Source organism: Bubalus kerabau, chromosome X (assembly GCF_029407905.1).
Source record: "Bubalus kerabau isolate K-KA32 ecotype Philippines breed swamp buffalo chromosome X, PCC_UOA_SB_1v2, whole genome shotgun sequence".
In the NCBI taxonomy this organism is placed as follows: domain Eukaryota; kingdom Metazoa; phylum Chordata; class Mammalia; order Artiodactyla; family Bovidae; genus Bubalus; species Bubalus kerabau.
The window spans coordinates 146,379,258-146,396,257 of NC_073647.1; the positions used below are offsets into that span (position 1 = coordinate 146,379,258).

The window sequence follows — 17,000 nt, forward strand, 5'->3', positions numbered from 1 at the left end:
TGACACCACCCTTATGGCAGAAAGTGAAGAGGAACTAAAAAGCCTCTTGATGAAAGGGAAAGAGGAGAGTGAAAAAGTTGGCTTAAAGCTCAACATTCAGAAAACGAAGATCATGGCATCTGGTCCCATCACTTCATGGCAAATAGATGGGGAAACAGTGGAAACAGTGTCAGACTTTATTTTTCTGGGCTCCAAAATCACTGCAGATGGTGACTGCAGCCATGAAATTAAAAGACGCTTACTCCTTGGAAGGAAAGTTATGACCAACCTAGATAGCATATTCAAAAGCAGAGACATTACTTTGCCAACAAAGGTCTGTCTAGTCAAGGCTATGGTTTTTCCAGTGGTCATGTATGGATGTGAGAGTTGGACTGTGAAGAAAGCTGAATGCCGAAGAATTGATGCTTTTGAACTGTGGTGTTGGAGAAGACTCTTGAGAGTCCCTTGGACTGCAAGGAGATCCAACCAGTCCATTCTGAAGGAGATCAGCCCTGGGATTTCTTTGGGAGGACTGATGCTAAAGCTGAAACTCCAGTACTTTGGCCACCTCATGCGAAGAGTTGACTCATTGGAAAAGACTCTGATGCTGGGAGGGATTGGGGGCAGGAGGAGAAGGGGACGACAGAGGATGAGATGGCTGGATGGCATCACTGACTCGATGGACATGAGTTTGAGTGAACTCCAGGGGTTGGTGATGGACAGGGAGGCCTGGAGTGCTGCGATTCATGGGGTCGCAAAGAGTCGGACACGACTGAGCGACTGAACTGAACTGAACTGAATGCCCGTAACAGGACCAGTTAACCCACTCCTTTGTCATTACTTCTGTTATTACCTAGAATGGGTCTATGACAATAAAATGTTTACCATTGGAGACACTTTAAACTGTTCTTATGGAGGACTAGAGGAAGAAATCAGTGACTTATATCACCTTAAGAGGATTAGGCTTGGAGCTATTTTCCAGGTGTCCAGTCTCAAGGCACAGGCTTGGATTGCTTTACATCATGGTATCTTCCCATCCAGGGTGGACAAACTGGCAATGAGTTAAGATTACAGCCCGTTAATTGTACCCAGCACTAGTCACACTGGAGACCTTGGGGACACCCAGCTCCAACCTGGGGATCCCAGAAGGTTGACCTGCCCCAACCTGCCTAAGGATCTGGTCCCCTGGAGTATGTCACGCCTCAGCCTGCTCGCAGATCTGCCAGTCCAGGGGTCCTCAGCCTGCCTGGGGATTTGATCTCCAGAAGGTTGACATGCCTCAACCTTCCTGAGGATCTGCACCCTGACCCGGGGATGCCCAGCTCTCAGTTTGCAACAGTACTGGGTAGGATAAGCTTCAGAAAGACTCACCCCTAAGTAAGTCCACCCATGGAAATAGAAGGAAGCCTATTAGTTGTGGGACCATGCCCAGTCTCAACAATAATTCAGGAGTCCAACAAGAACCCCATTGCCTTTCTGGAAAGTCTGAAAGAGGCCCTCCCAAAGTTTACCAATCTGGACTTAGACTTTTATGAGGGACAGGTGATTTTAAAGGACAAATTCCTGTCCCAGGGTGCATCAGACATAAGGATAAATATACAACAGCTATAGCAGCAGGACCCTGCTGCCTCTTTAGATGAGATCGTCCAGATAGCCACCAATACCTTTTATCACAGAGAATAGGAGAGGGAGTCCAAGGCCCCAGAAAGAGAGAGAAGGAAAGAGCTAAGGCATGCCCAGATGCTGGCCGCCCTCCAGGGAAGCCCTATGGCAAACCCCAAGTCCTTGAAGGACAAGGCATGAGACAAATGCCTAATCTGTAGACAGACGGGACATTGGGCCAAGGAGTGTCCAAACCGTGGCAAGTCTCTTAAAGTGGCTTGCTACAAATGCCATCAATTGGGACACTGGGTAGCACTCTGCCCTCAGGACCCAAGAGCCTCAAGGTCAAGTGCCAAGCCTTCCCTTATGATGGTTCAATAGGACTGAAGCAGCCCACTCCAGCCAGCCCACCGGTCACAGATAACCATCACGGGGATGGAGCCAAGGGTTCACCTGGATATGGCAGGTAGGTCCGAGAATTTCTTGGTTGACACAGGGGCTACCTATTCTGTCCTGACCTCCTACTCCAGAGCCTTCTCCTCCCAAACCTATACCATTTTGGGTGCTATAGGAAAAACAATTACAACAAGATTTACCTGAGCAATTCTTTGTTTCTGGGGTGGACAAATATTTTCCCACCAGTTTCTGGTGGTCCCTGAGTGTCCTACTCCCTTGTTGGGAAGCGATATACTCACTAAGCTGGGAGCCACCCTTGTGATAAACTTGTGGGAAACTTTTCAGCCCCTACAGCTGAAACGACTTGGACAGTATTACCCCAGGGGTTCAGAGATAGCCCCCACCTGTTTTGACAGGTTCTATGCTGGGATCTCCTAGATCTGGACCTGGGACCAAATGGGAAAATATTGCAATATGTATATGACCTAGTAGTCTGCTCCCCAGATGAGGAAAACATCCAACAACATGTGATTAAGGTTCTAAGCTTTTTGGTAGAGAGGGGATATAAAGTCTCCCCTGCTAAGTCACAGATGGTTAAGACAAAGGTCACTTACCCTGGAGTTCAGATGACACATGGGTCTAGGAGGCTGTCCTCCAACTGCGTACAAGGAATCCTGCAGTTGCCTTCCCCCATGGCTTGAAAACAATTGTGAGTTTTCCTGGGGCTAACCAGGTATTGTAGAATCTGGATACCCAGCTATGGTCTAATCTCCCAGCCCTTATATGAAAGCTTAAAGGGACAAGTCGACTCCATCCCATTGACAAGGGGAACTCCTCCAAAGGAGGCAAAGGCTACACGCAAACAAGCCTTAACACAAGCACCCACCTTGAGATTGCCAGACCTGGAAAAAGCATTCCAACTATATGTCCACAAAAAGGAAATAGCCTTGGGAGTCTTAACTCAAAGGTTGGGACCTGAGTCCCAGCCAATAGCTTACATATCCAAGAGGCTAGACCCAACCACCCAAGGCTGGCCTCCCTACCTTCGAAATCTTGCAGCTATTGCAGTACTGATAGAAGATGCTTTAAAACTCTCTCTTGGAGGCAAATTAAATATTTTTTTATTAGCCACCAAGTGAAACAACTCCTGAATGAGAGAGGCCATTTATGGATGCCTGATCAAAGGATCATGGATACCAAGTAGTGCTGATGGAAAATCCAGGTCTGACTATATTCCCTTGTGAGGTTCTTAACCCAGCTACTCTCCTGCCTACCCCGAGGGCTCTCTCCCCATTCATTCTTGCTTAGAAACTTTGGACCATAGGACAAAACCCCGAGATAGATTGTCAGAAGATCCTCTGATGAATCCTGAAGAAATCTGGTACACTGATGGAAGCAACTTTATCTTAGATGGAAAAAGAAGAGCTGGATATGAAGTAGTCTCCAATTTTGAGACTACAGATGCTAAACCTTTGCCACCAGATACTCCAGCCCAGTTGGCTAAGCTCATAAAGCTCATAAAGCTGACTGGAGCTTTGGAGCTGGGAAAAGTAAAAAGAGCAGCCATTTACACTGGCTCCAAGTATGTCTTGCTATTTGGAAAGAAAGAGGCCACTTGACCACCCGAGGCTCCCCAATCAAGTATGGTGATCAAATCCTTAGTTTCTTGGAGGCAGTCCATCTTCCCACTGAGGCTTCAGTCTCCCACTGTAAAGGACACCAAAAACGGAACACAGAAGTGGCATGAGGGAACCAAGCAGCTGATCAGGCAGCTAAGAGAGCAGCATTACAGAACAGTGACCTAATAGGGGTTGCCACCCTAGTTCCACAGACTAATTTGCTAGAAACTCCTTCATATACTGAAGGTAAGACTCTTAAGGCTAAGAGTGAGGGCTTTCAAGAAGATCATATGGGGTGGTTCCAAAAGGAGGGACTCCTTTTTCTGTCTGGGAACCTCTGGTGGAAGTTGGTTAACTCCTTACATGCTACCACTCATTTAGGGGAGAAGGCCCTCCAAAGATTACTAGAAAGGTTCTTCAGAGGAACAGGCCTCCAAATGACTATAAGGCAAGTGGTCTCCTGTTGTCCCACCTGCCAATTGAACAACCCCCAAGGACCTTGAAGACCCCAGCTGGCCCAGCCCATCCAACAGCATGGGACCTACCCAGGGGAGGACTGGAAGATGGACTTCACCCAGATGCCAGTTTCTAAAGGGTATAAATACCTACTAGTCATGATAGATACATTCACAGGATGGATCAAAGGTTTCCCCACCTGGACTGAGAAGGCCAAGAAGGTGGTACAAAAAACCTGCTCCATAAAATCATTCTGAGATTTGGCCTGGTGATGAATCCTTTATTCAAAAGAAATAAGACTCAGAGCCTCGAGGAGGAGAAGATACGGAGTCAGGGGCCAGAGAACGAGGGACTGGAAGATGGCTTCATGGGAACTGAGGCAGGAAAGGCGTGAATCTCAGAGGTGGGGACTCAGCGTTCATTTGCATAACCAGAATGCACTGCATGCAATATAGTTTCAATTCTTCAATTTATCATAGATTTCTTTTAAATGTAGCATTTCGAAGAATGAGCCTTCATCCACTTACCTGAAAAGAACTGCTGCAAAGTCTTGACCAGGACTGACCCTTGATGCTCCTCAGCCTCAGTGTGTTAGGAGTATATCTCTCCTCATGAGTATGTACACAGGTGATAGTATGGGATTCTTACCTTTGTTCTTGCTCCTGCTTGAACTGAGTCTTTTGTGTTGCACTTAAGATTTGGTTAGGTAGGCCCAAGGGATAAAAAAGGCGAGCTACCCACAATTTTTTGAGGTCTTGTGAGATAAAAAAGGCCAAATTTCTTGTGTGAAAAAGTAGATCTTGAAAAGAGGGTGACTTCGGGCAGTTTTTCTAGGACTTCTGCAGCTAAGAGTTTTTCTGTGTGCTTGATCATTTGAAATCACAGGTTTTATCTTTGGCCAGTAAGACTCCCATAACTCTGAACAGGGTTTTCCAAGAGATTTTTCAGCTGTACCTTTGGTCAGTAAGATTCCCATAAGCCTGCATGGGGTTTTCCCTTAAGTTTTTCTGCTGTTCAGAAAGACTGAAGGCAGGAGGAGAAAGGGACAATATTTAATAAAATGATTTGATAGCATCACCGACTGGATGGATGTTAGTTTGAGCAAGCCCGGGTGTTGGCGACTGACAGGAAGTAAGGCTGGTCAGATAAGACTGAGCAAATGAACTGGACAATATACACAACCCAGGGGTGGAACCAGATCCTCCTATAATAGCAGACAGCTTATTATTATTATTATTTTACTGATTAGAGCCATCCTGATGGCTTAGACAGTAAAGAGTCAGCCTGCAATGCAGAGACCCAGGTTCAATCCTGGGGAAGATTCTCTTGGAGAAGGGCATGGCAACCCACTGCAATATTCTTGCCTTGAGAACCCCATGAACAGTATGAAAAGGCAAAAAGATAGGACACTGAAAGATGAATTCCCCAGGTCAGTAGGTGCCCAATATGCTACTGGAAAAGAGTGGAGAAATAACTCCAGAAAGAATGAAGATCTATCTATGTCCATTTCCAAGGCAAACCATTCAATACCACAGGAATCCAAGTCTATGCCCCAACCAGTAATGCTGAAGAAGCTGAAGTTGAATGGTTCTATGAAGACCTACAAGACCTTCTAGAACAAACACCCAGAAAAGATGTCCTTTTCATTATAGGGGACTGGATTGCAAAGTAGGAAGTCAAGAGATACCTGGACTAACAGGCAAATTTGGCCCTGGAACACAAAATGATGCACATCAAAGGCTAACAGAGTTATGACAAGAGAACGCACTGGTCATAGCAAACACCCTCTTGCAACAACACAAGAGAAGACTCTACACGTGGACATCACCAGATGATCAATACCAAAATCAGGTTGATTATATTCTTTGCAGCCAAAGATGGAGAAGCTCTATACAGTCAGCAAAAACAAGACCAGGAGCTGTGGCTCAGATCATGAACTCCTTATTGCCAAATTCAGACTTAAATTGAGGAGAGTAGAAAAAGCCATCAGAGCATTCAGGTATGACCTAAATCAAATCCCTTATGATTATACAGTGGAAGTGACAAATAGATTCAAGGCATTAGATCTGATAGAGTGCCTGGAGAACTGTGGATGGAGGTTCATGACATTGTACAGGAGGCAGTAATCAAGACCATTACCAAGAAAAAGAAATGCAAAAAGGCAAAATGGTTGTCTGAGGAGGCCTTACAAATAGCTAAGAAAAGAAGATGAGCTAAAGACAAAGAAGAAAAGGAAAGATACACCCATTTGAATGCAGAGTTCCACAGAATAACAAGGAGAGAAAAGAAAGCCTTCCTCAATGATCAATGCAAAGAAATAGAGAAAAACAATAGAATGGGAAAGACTAGAGATCTCCTCAAGAAAATTAGAGATGCGAAGGGAGTATTTCATGCAAAGACGGGCACAATAAAGGACAGAAATGGTATGAACCTAACAGAGCAGAAGATATTAAGAATAGGTGGCAACGATACACAGAAGAACTATACAAAAATGATTTTCAAGACCCAGATAACCATGATGGTGTGATCACTCACCTAGAGCCAAACATCCTGGAATGGGAAGTCAAGTGGGCCTTAGGAAGCATCACTAGGAACACAGCTAGTGGAGGTGATGGAATTCTGACTGAGCTATTTCAAATCCTAACAGATGATGCTGTGGAAGTGTTCCACTCAATATGCCAGCAAATTTGGGAAACTCCGCACTGGCCAGAGGACTGGAAAAGGTCAGTTTTCATTCCAATCCCAAAGAAAGGCAATGCCAAAGAATGCCCAAACTACCACACAACTGCACTCATCTCACACGCTAGCAAAGTAATGCTCAAAATTCTCCAAGCCAGGCTTCAACACTATGTGAACCAGGAACTTCCACATGTTCAAGCTGGATTTAGAAAAGGCAGAGGAACCCGAGACCAGATTGCCAACATCCAATCATCACTGAAAAACAAAGAGTTCCAGAAAAAAAAAAAAAAAAAAAAAAAAAAAAAAAAACAGCAGCAAGTTCCAGAAAAAAGGTAACATAGTTCTGCCTTATTAACTACGCCAAAGCCTTTGACTGCATGGATCACAACAAACTGTGGAAAATTCTACAAAAGATGGGAATACCAGACCACCTGACTTGCCTCTTCAGAAATCTGTATGCAGGTCAAGAAGCAACAGTTAGAACTGGACATGGAACAACAGACTGCTTTCAAATTGGGAAAGGAGAATGTCAAGGCTATATATTGTCACCCTGCTTATTTAATTTACATGCAGCATACAACATGCTAACTGCCATGCTGGATGAAGCACAAGCTAGAATCAAGATTGCTGTGAGAAACATCAATAACCTCAGAAATGCAGATGACACCACCCCTATGGCAGAAAGTGAAGAACAACTAAGGAGCGTCTTGATGAAAGTTAAAGAGAAAGAGGAGAGTGAAAAAGTTGGCTTAAAACCGAAAATTCAGAAAACGAAGATCATGGCATCTGGTCTCATCATTTCATGGCAAATAGATGGGAAAACGATGGAAAAAGTGAGACTTTACTTTCTTGGGCTCTAAAATCACTGAAGACAGTGACTTCAGCCATGAAACTAAAAGACGCTTGCTCCTTGGAAGAAAAGTTATGACCAACCAAGACAGCGTATTAAAAAGCACAGATATTACGTGACCTAAAAAGGTCCATACAGTCAAGCCTATGGTTTTTCAGTACTCATGTATGGATGTGAGAGTTGCACTGTAAAGATAGCTGAAGGCCAAAGAATGCAGGCTGTTGGACTGTAGTCTTGAAGACCCTTGAGAGTCCCTCGGATTGCAAAGAGATGCAACCAGTCCATTCTCAAGAAAACCCATCCTGAATACTTGTTGAATAACTGATGCTGACTCTGAAATTCCAATAGTTTGGCCACCAGAAGCAAAGAACTGATTTACTGGAAAAGACCATGATGCTAAGAAAAACTAAAGGTTGGAGAAAAAGAAAAAAACAGAAAATGAGATGGTTAAATAGCACCATGGATTTAAAGAGTATGAGTAAGAATAACCTCCATACATGGATGATAAGAAAAGCTGAAAGGTTGCAGTCCACGGGGTTACCACATAACCGGATATGACTAACAGAATCAATTTAGAAGACCAAAGCCTAACACAATAACTGAACACAGAAAAAACTCTTATGTATAACCACCCCAGGAAAAAAAGACCCGTCTCAGAACTTTTCCTTTGCAAAGTCTGTTTTTGTATACAACCATATTGGCTTTGTCCGCTTGACAGAGCCTTCAAAAATTATGACCGCGCAGCTTACACCCTTTTCGACGCGTAAGTGCATACTAAGTGCAACACAAAAGACCCACCTTGGGAACGAGCACTCCTAAAACAGTTAGGGTGAGCAGTGTCAAGGGTAACTCTGGGTCAAGAGTTTGCAGCAGATCTTTTCACTTAAGTGCGTGAAGGTTCATTCATCGAAATACTACGTTTAAAAGAAATCTACGATGAATAATAATAGAAAATTCAATCTATATTGCGTGCAGTGCATGCTGGTTATGCAAACGAACGCTGAGTCTCCGCCCCCGAGATTCACGCCTTTCCCCGCCCCAGCTCCCCTGGAAGCCAGCTTCCGGTCCCTTGTTCCCAGGCCCCTGACTCCATGTTTTCTCCTCCTCGACACTCTGAGTCTGATTTCTTCTCAATAAGGATTTTGTTGACGGCTTAAGATAATGATATATGGGTGCTGGATTTGACATAGAGAAGGTTCACTATAATGTCGAATGAAAGAGTGCCGCACCTACTCAGTCGTGCCCAGACTATTTGCAAATCCCATGGACTATAGCCCTCCAGGCTCCTCTGTCCGTGGAATTCTCCAGGCAAGAATACTGCAGTGGGTAGCCATTCCCTTCTCCAGGAGAAGCTTCCCCAGGATCGAATCTGGGTCTCCCACTTTGTAAGCAGACTCTTTACTATAAAAGCCATCAGGGTGACTCGAATCACTATTTAAAAAAAAAAAAAAAAAAAAGTGACTGCCAAAATAGGAGAACTGAATCGTAGGAAAAGACCCTGATGCTGGGAAAGAGGGAAGGCTTGAGGAGAAGGGGACAACAGAGAATGAGATGGTTGGGTGGCATCACCACCTTGATGTACATGAGTTTGAGCAAGTTCCAGGAGTTGGTGATGAACAGGGACCCTGGCGTGCTGCAGTACTTGGGGTCGCAGAGTCTGCCATGACTCAGGGACTGAACTGAACTGAACAGGGCATGGCTCATAGTTTCATTGAGTTAGACAAGGCTGTGGTCCATGTGATCAGTTTGATAAGTTTTCTTTGACACTGGTTTTCATTCTGTCTACCCTCTGACAGATAAGGATAAGAGGCTTATGGAAGCTTCCTGCTGGGAGAGACTGACTGTGGGGAAACTGGGTCTTGTTCTGATGGGCAGGACCATGCTCAGTAAATGTTTAATCCAATTTTCTGTTGATGGGTGGGGCTGCCTTCCCTCCCTGTTGTTTGACCTGAGACCAAACTAAGGTGGAGGTAATGAAGATAATGGCCACCTCCTTCCAAAGGTCCCAGGCAGGCACTGCTGCACTCAGTGCCCCCAACCCTGCAGCAGTCCACCGCTGACCCACGCCTCCACCAGGGACTCCTGGACACCCACAGCCAAGTCTGGGTCAGTCCCTTGTGGGGTCCCTGCTTCTTTCTCCCGGGTCCTGGTGTGCACAAGGTTTTGTTTGTGCCCTCCAAGAGTCTGTTTCCCCAGTCCTGTGTAAGTTCTGTAATCAAAGCCCACTGGCCTCCACAGCCAAATTCCTTGGGGGTTCTCAGTTCCCTTGCCAGATCCCCAGGTTGGTAAATCTGTTGTGGGTCCTAGAACTTCCTTAACAGCGCGAGAATTTCTTTGCTATGATTGTTTGTGGGCCATCTGCTTGGCGGCTCTATGCTTGGGGTTAATGGTGACCTCCTCCAAGAGGGCTTATGCCACAGGCTGGGTGACCAGGGCTCCTGCACCCAGAGCCCCTGCCCCTGCGGCAGGCCACTGCTGACCCACCGTCCCTCCACAGGAGACACTCAAACACAGTTCTGGCTCAGTCTCTGTGGGGTTTCTGAGCTCTGCTATGCACAAGGTTTTCTTTGAGCCCTCCAAGTGTCACTGGCAGGTATGGGGTTTGATTCTAAATGAAATTTCACCACTCCTACTATCTTGTTTGGGCTTCTCCTTTGCCCTTGGACGTGGGATATCTTTTTTTGGTGGGATCCAACATTCTCCTGTTGATGGTTGTTCAGCACCGAGTTGTAATTTTGGACTTCTCCCAGGAGAAGATGAGGGCACGACCTTCTAGTCCTCCATCTTGTATGGGAATCTTTGGTCAGATTCCCATAACACTGAATGGGGATATCCAAGAGATTTTTTGGTGCCAGGAAAGATTGAAAGCAGGTGAAGAAAGGGACCACATTGCAAAAAGCAATTAGATGGCATCACCAACTGAATGGACATGAGTTTGAGCAAGCACGAGTGTTGGTGACAGACAGGAAGGCTGGTCAGATAAGACTCAGCAAATGAACTGCACAATTTTCATGACCCAGGGATGGAACCAGGCCCTCCTATATTGGAAGTCACCTTTTTTTTTTTAATAGTGATTAGAGTCACCCTGATGGCTTAGACAGTAAAGAGTCTGTTCACAAAGCGGGAGACCCAGGTTCGATCCTGGGGAAGCTTCTCCTGGAGAAGGGAATGGTTACCTACTGCAGAATTCTTGCCTGGAGAATTCCACGGACAGAGGAGCCTGGAGGGCTATAGTCTGTGGGATTCGCAAATAGTCTGGGCACGACTGAGTAGGTTCGGCACTCTATTTCATTCGACATTATAGTGAATCTTCTCTATGTCAAATCCAGCACCCATATATCATTATTGTAAGCCGTCAACAAAATCCCTTGAAAAGAAATCAGACTCAGAGTGTCGAGGAGGAGAAATCATGGAGTCAGGGGCCTCGGAACAAGGGACTGGAAGCTGGCTTCCCGGCTGCTGGGGCGGGGAAAGGGGCGAATCTCAGGGGCGGGGACTCAATGAATATTTGCATAACTAGCATGCGTTGCATGCAATATGGTTTCAGTTTACTATTTCAATTTATCGTAATTTCTTTTAAACGTAGTATTTTGAAGAATGAGCCTTCAGTCACTTAAGAGAGAAGATCTGTTGCAAACTCTTGACCCAGACTTACCCTTGACGCTCCTCACCCTAACTGTGTTATGTGTGCTCGTGCTCAAGTCGGGTCTTTTGCCTTTGGCTTAGTATTCGGTTGGTTAGGTCTGAGGCAAAACATCACTGCGTTACCCTCAATTTTTGGAGGTCTTGTGAGAAAAGCAAGACCACTATCGTTGTATGCAAAAACAGACCTTTCAAAGTGAAAGCTTTGAAGCAAGCTTTTTTTCTAGGGTCCTTATATTTAAGAGCTTTCCATGTGATTATCGGGGGAAATTCTGAGATTAGGCTTTGGTGTGCTTAGTTGACTTAGTCGTGTCCGACTATTTTGTAACCCCAAGGACTGTGGCACTTCAGGTTTTTCTATCACATATTCTTAAAGCTTAACTCATACTCATGCTCTTCGAATCATTTTCTGTCGTCTCTTTTCTCCTCCCACCTTTAGTCCTTCCTAGCATCAGGGTCGTTTCCGGTAAGTCAGTTCTTTGCATCAGGTGGCCAAACTGTTGCAGTTTCAGTGTCTGCATCAGTTCTTCCAAGGAATATTCAGGACTGATTTTGGTCAGTAAGGTTCTTATAATTTTGAATGGGTTTTCTAGGAGATTTTTCTGGTGCCAGGAAAGATTGAAGACGGGAGTAGAAAGGGACGACATTGGGAAAACCATTAGATAGCATCACTGACTCAGTGGACATGAGTTTGCACATGCCCACGTGTTAGTAGTATCGGATAGGAAAGCCAGTCAGACAGAACTGAGGAAATGAACTGGACAATTTTCACAACCCACGGATGAAACTGGGCCCTCCTATTTTGGCAGCCACTTTTTTTTTTTTTTAATAGTGATTAGAGTCACCCTGTGGAGAAGGCAATGGCACCCCAACTCCAATACTCTTGCCTGGAAAATCCCAGGGACGGAGGAGCCTGGTGGGCTGCAGTCCATGGGGTCTCTAAGAGTTGGACTCGATTGAGCGGCTTCATTTTCACTTTTCACTTTCATGCATTGGAGAAGGAAATGGCAACCCACTCCAGTGTTCTTGCCTGGAGAATCCCAGGGATGGGGGAGCCTGGTGGGCTGCCGTCTATGGGGTCGCACAGAGTCGGACATGACTGAAGCGACTTAGCAGCAGCAGCAGCCGAGTCCCCCTGATGGCTGAGACAGTAGAGAGTCTGTTCACAAAGCGGGAGACCCAGGTTCAATCCTGGGGAGCTTCTCCTGGAGAAGGGAATGGCTACCCACTGCAGTATTCTTGACTCGCGGTCCATGGACACAGGAGCCTGGGGGGCTATATTCCATGAGGTCACAAATAGTTTGGGCACGACTGAGGAGGTTCGGCACTCTATTTCATTTGACATCATAGTGAACCTTCTCTGTGTCAAATGCAGTGCCCATATATCATTTTCTTAAGCCGTCAACAAAATCCTTATTGAGAAGAAATCAGACTCACAGTGTCAAGGAGGAGCAAACATGGAGTCGGGCCTGGGAACAAGGGACTGGAAGCTGGCTTCCCGGGAGCTGAGGTGGGGAAAGGCGTGAATCTCGGGGGCGGGGACTCAGCAAATATTTGAATAACCAGAATTCACTCCTCGTGATAGTTTCAATTTATCATAGATTTCTTTTAAACATAGTATTTCGATGAATGAGCCTTAACCCACTTAAGAGAAAAGATCTGCTGCAAACACTTGACCCAGACTTACACTTGATGCTCCTCAGCCTCACTGTGTTAGGAATGCGTGTTCCCTCATCTATATGTGCACAGGCACACTGAAGTATTCTTATGCTTGTTCTTGTTCATGCTCAAGCTGAGTCTTTTGTCTTGTACTTAGGACTTGGTTAGTTAGGCCTGAGAAGGAATATAATTCCAGTGACACAGTTTTTGGAGACCTTGTGAGATAAACAAGGCTAACATCATTGTATGCAAAAACAGACCTTATGAAGTGAAAGTTTTAAGGCAGGCTTTTTTTCTAGGGTTGTTATACTTAAGAGCTATCTGTGTGTTTATGGCATGAAATTCTGAGGCTAGGCTTTGGTCTGCTCAGTTGACTCTCTCAGTTGTGTGCGACTATTTTGTAACCCCGTGGGCTGCGGCACTTCAGGTTTTCCTATCACCCATTCTCGGAGGTTACTCATACTCATGCCCTTCAAATCAGTGGTGCTATCTAACCATCTCATTTTCTGTCGTTGCCTTTCTCCTCCCACCTTTAGTCGTTCCCAGCATCAGGGATTTTTCCAGTAAGTCAGTTTGTTGCATCAGGTGGCCAAACTAGTGGAATTTCAGTGTCAGCATCAGTTCTTCCAATGAATATTCAGGACTGATTTCCTTTAGGATGGACTGGTTGGATCTCCTTGCAGTCCAAGGGACTCTCAAGCATCTTCTCCAAGACCACAGTCCAACAGCCTCCATTCTTTGGCCTTCAGCTTTCTTTACAGTGCAACTCTCACATCCATACATGAGTACTGGAAAAACCATAGCTTTGACTGGACAGACCTTTTTCGGCCAAGTAATATCTCTGCTTTTTAATATGCTGTCTTGGTTGGTCATAGCTTTTCTTCAAAGGAGCAAGCGTCTTTTAATTTCATGGCTGAAGTCACCGTCCACAGTGACTTTAAAGCCCATGAAAAAAAAGTCTGTCACTGTTTCCATCGTTTCCCCATCTATTTGCCATGAAGTGATGGGAATGGATGCCATGATCTTCGTTTTCTGAATTTTGAGTTTTAAGCCAACTTTTTCACTCTCTTCTTTCACTTTCATCAAGAGGCTCTTTAGTTCTTTCTTGCTGTCTGCCATGAGGGTGGTGTCATCTGCATTTCTGAGGTTATTGATGTTTCTCCCAGCTATCTTGATTCCAGCTTGTGCTTCATGCAGCATGCCATTTCAGATGCTGTAATCTGCATATAGGTTAAATAAGCAGGGTGACTATATGCAGCCTTCATGTACTCCTTTACAGAATTTGAACCAGTCTGTTTTTCAATGTCAAGTTCTAACTGTTGCTTCTTGACCTGCATAGAGATTTCTCACGGGGCAGGTCAGGTTGATCAGTCAGCAAGATTGCTTGGTCTTTGCTCAGTAAGGTTCTCATAACTGTGGATGGGTTTTCCAGGAGATTTTTCTGGTGCTGGGAAAGATTGAAGATGGGAGGAGAAAGGGACGACATTGGGGAAAATGCTTAGATAGCATCACTGAGGTGGACATGAGTTTGAGCAAGCCCTGGGAGTTAGTGACGGATAGGAAAGCCGGTCAGACGGAACTGAGCAAATGTACTGGACAATTTTCATGACCCAGGGACGGAACTGGGCCCTCCTATTTTGGCAGACACTTTTTTTTAAAATAGTGATTAGAGTCACCCTGATGGTTTAGACAGTAAAGAGTCTGCTTACAAAGTGGGAGACCCAGATTGAATCCTGGGGAAGAATCTCCTGGAGAAGGGAATGGCTATCCACTGCAGTATTCTTGCCAGGAGAATTCCATGGACAGAGAGGATCCTGTGGGGCTATAGTCCACGAGATTACAGAGTCTGACTGGACTGAAAGAATAACACTATTCAGATGCTAACAACAACCAAGAGCCTGAGGCCCAAAGTTATCAGGAGTAATAAGCCCAGCAATTTGTCTGGTTAAGAGATCAACTTGCAGGATTCTGCTGGCCTTGCAGCCAGGATCAGGGAACTGGAACCCTCAGAGTTCATAGCTGAACACAGGGCTATTTAGAGGTTTGGCCTGTAGTATTACTCCTTAGAGAACAGGCTTCAGATGGCTAGGTTCTCATACCCTGTAAATGCAAGGTTGAAGAGACTCACAAATTTTAAGCAATGCACATGTCTTGAGTATTATTAACTTTACCACTCTTAGCCCATTACTGACACCTATCATACTGGCTAACACGTTACTAATTTCACCAGTGAAAATCCATTTCTAACCTTCATTTCCCTACTTAGCAAAGACTCTGCTGTTGATTGAACTATGGCTAACAGAAACATTTGCAGTAGCTAGAAGCTGATACAGACCCCCCGATTAATACAGCCAACTACCCCTGGTGTGTGACATCCTGAGTGGGGTCATTGCTAGCTCTTAGTTTTACACAACACACACACACACAAGCTACTACTACTACACTGTCTTTGCTGGCAGTAAATTAGCAGACCTCGTCATACTCTATAATATGGTCAAAGGTACTGACAAATCTCAAGAAGCACTGTACCTCAACAGAAGAGTGGAAACCTAGAAAAGGGGAGTCAGTGAGGCCAGGTTGGCAAAGCCCATTCAATGGGAAAGAGAGGATCTTGGCCAAAAAAGAGAAGTTCAAAACTAACAGCTCCATCTCCGAGGCTATCCCTTGTGTGAGGAGAGAAGCCCCAACATTCAAATCTAATGCCTCTTAACAGGGAGAATTGTTTTGATTTCTTGCTCACCAAACAACCTTCCCATTAGAATCTGTATCCCTGTGTGAATCTGACTCCAGAGAGAGACAGAATGGAGATGTGTGTAGTCGACTGAGAAGACAAACGCAAACCTAATTGTGGCATCTCAGTTCCCCAACCAGGGACCAGACTCCAGTCCTGTCAGTGAAAGTGCAGAATCCTAACCATTAGGCGGCCAGAGAACTCCCCCAAATTATGTTTTATTTGGTAAACTCACTGAGGACTTGAGCCCAGGATGCAGTCTCTTAGTTCTCAGAGACTGCTCCAAAAAGGTAAGGGGGCAGGGGAGTTACCTGGCGGGCCAGTGGTTGGGACTCCGTGCTTCCACTGAAGGGGGCCCAGGTTCAATCTCTGCTTGGAGAACAACGGGATCTAAGGGAACTAAGATCCTGCAAGCCACTCAGTGGGGCAAAAAAAGAGGTAAGGGAGGAGCCAGAATATATAGGAAGTTCTTTGCTGAGAAAAAAAAATATGTAGTCAACCATCAGAACATCAAAAGATTACTGCTAATCACAAAAACACACATCTCAAGTTAATGATTTTAGTATGGGAAGATGCAAGAGTCTGGGCCCATTCAAATCATTCCTTTGATATACACTTTAACTATCTAGGGGCACTATCCTATTTTTCTCCATCCTGAATCCATTCAGAGCCCACCCTCGGGGTGACAGAGGTGCCTGGTAGCTTTATGGTCTCAACATCCTTTGTTTACTGAAATGGCAGGCAACATTCTCTGTCCACAGCGTACATTTGCATTCAGTGAGATGCTCCCATTGCTCATTATTAATAAAGGGACATTTTGACTTTGTAAATCAGGCCTGAGAGCCTTATTCTGGATACAGTGCCTTCTGGGAGTGTGTTTGGAAGCCCCCTGAGCACTCAAAATATTTTGGGTGCTCCTGTTTTGCAACTCTAGCACACTGTGCTTCCCATACCAGGCCAGTCCTACTCTCCAGTACAAGGGGCTTGGTTTTTGTCTTGTTTTGTGTTTTGGCTTGTGGGCTCTCCGTTCCCCTGCCAGGAATTGAACCTGGGCCCCAGCAGTGAAAGCCTAGAATCATAACTAACCACTAGACCACCAGGGAACTCCCTTGAGTTGTTTCCTTTTAGGGCTTGTCGAATGGATTCCCCCCAGCCAAGTGGTAAATGAAGTGAAGGCAGGGGCTGTGCTCATGAAGCTCCTATATTCTCAGCACCCAGCAGAATGCTAGGCTCAGAGAAAGCCCTCAATACATACTTTTTGAGAAAAAGAGCCTCTGAATGGTGAAAATGCACTGACCACTTGGTTTTCTGAATCTATACTGATGAGGGCCAAACCTCCAATTGCCCAGGTGATATCCTTTCTTGCGACCTCTCAGAGAGTTTCCTG

At 45.3% G+C, this 17,000-nt stretch overlaps 1 protein-coding gene across 2 annotated transcripts in view; it reads right to left on the reverse strand.

The window, feature by feature from the left end:
- ARHGAP6 (Rho GTPase activating protein 6) overlaps positions 1-17,000 on the reverse strand; it is a 542,861-nt gene that overhangs the window by 385,839 nt on the left and 140,022 nt on the right. The window lies entirely within an intron of this gene.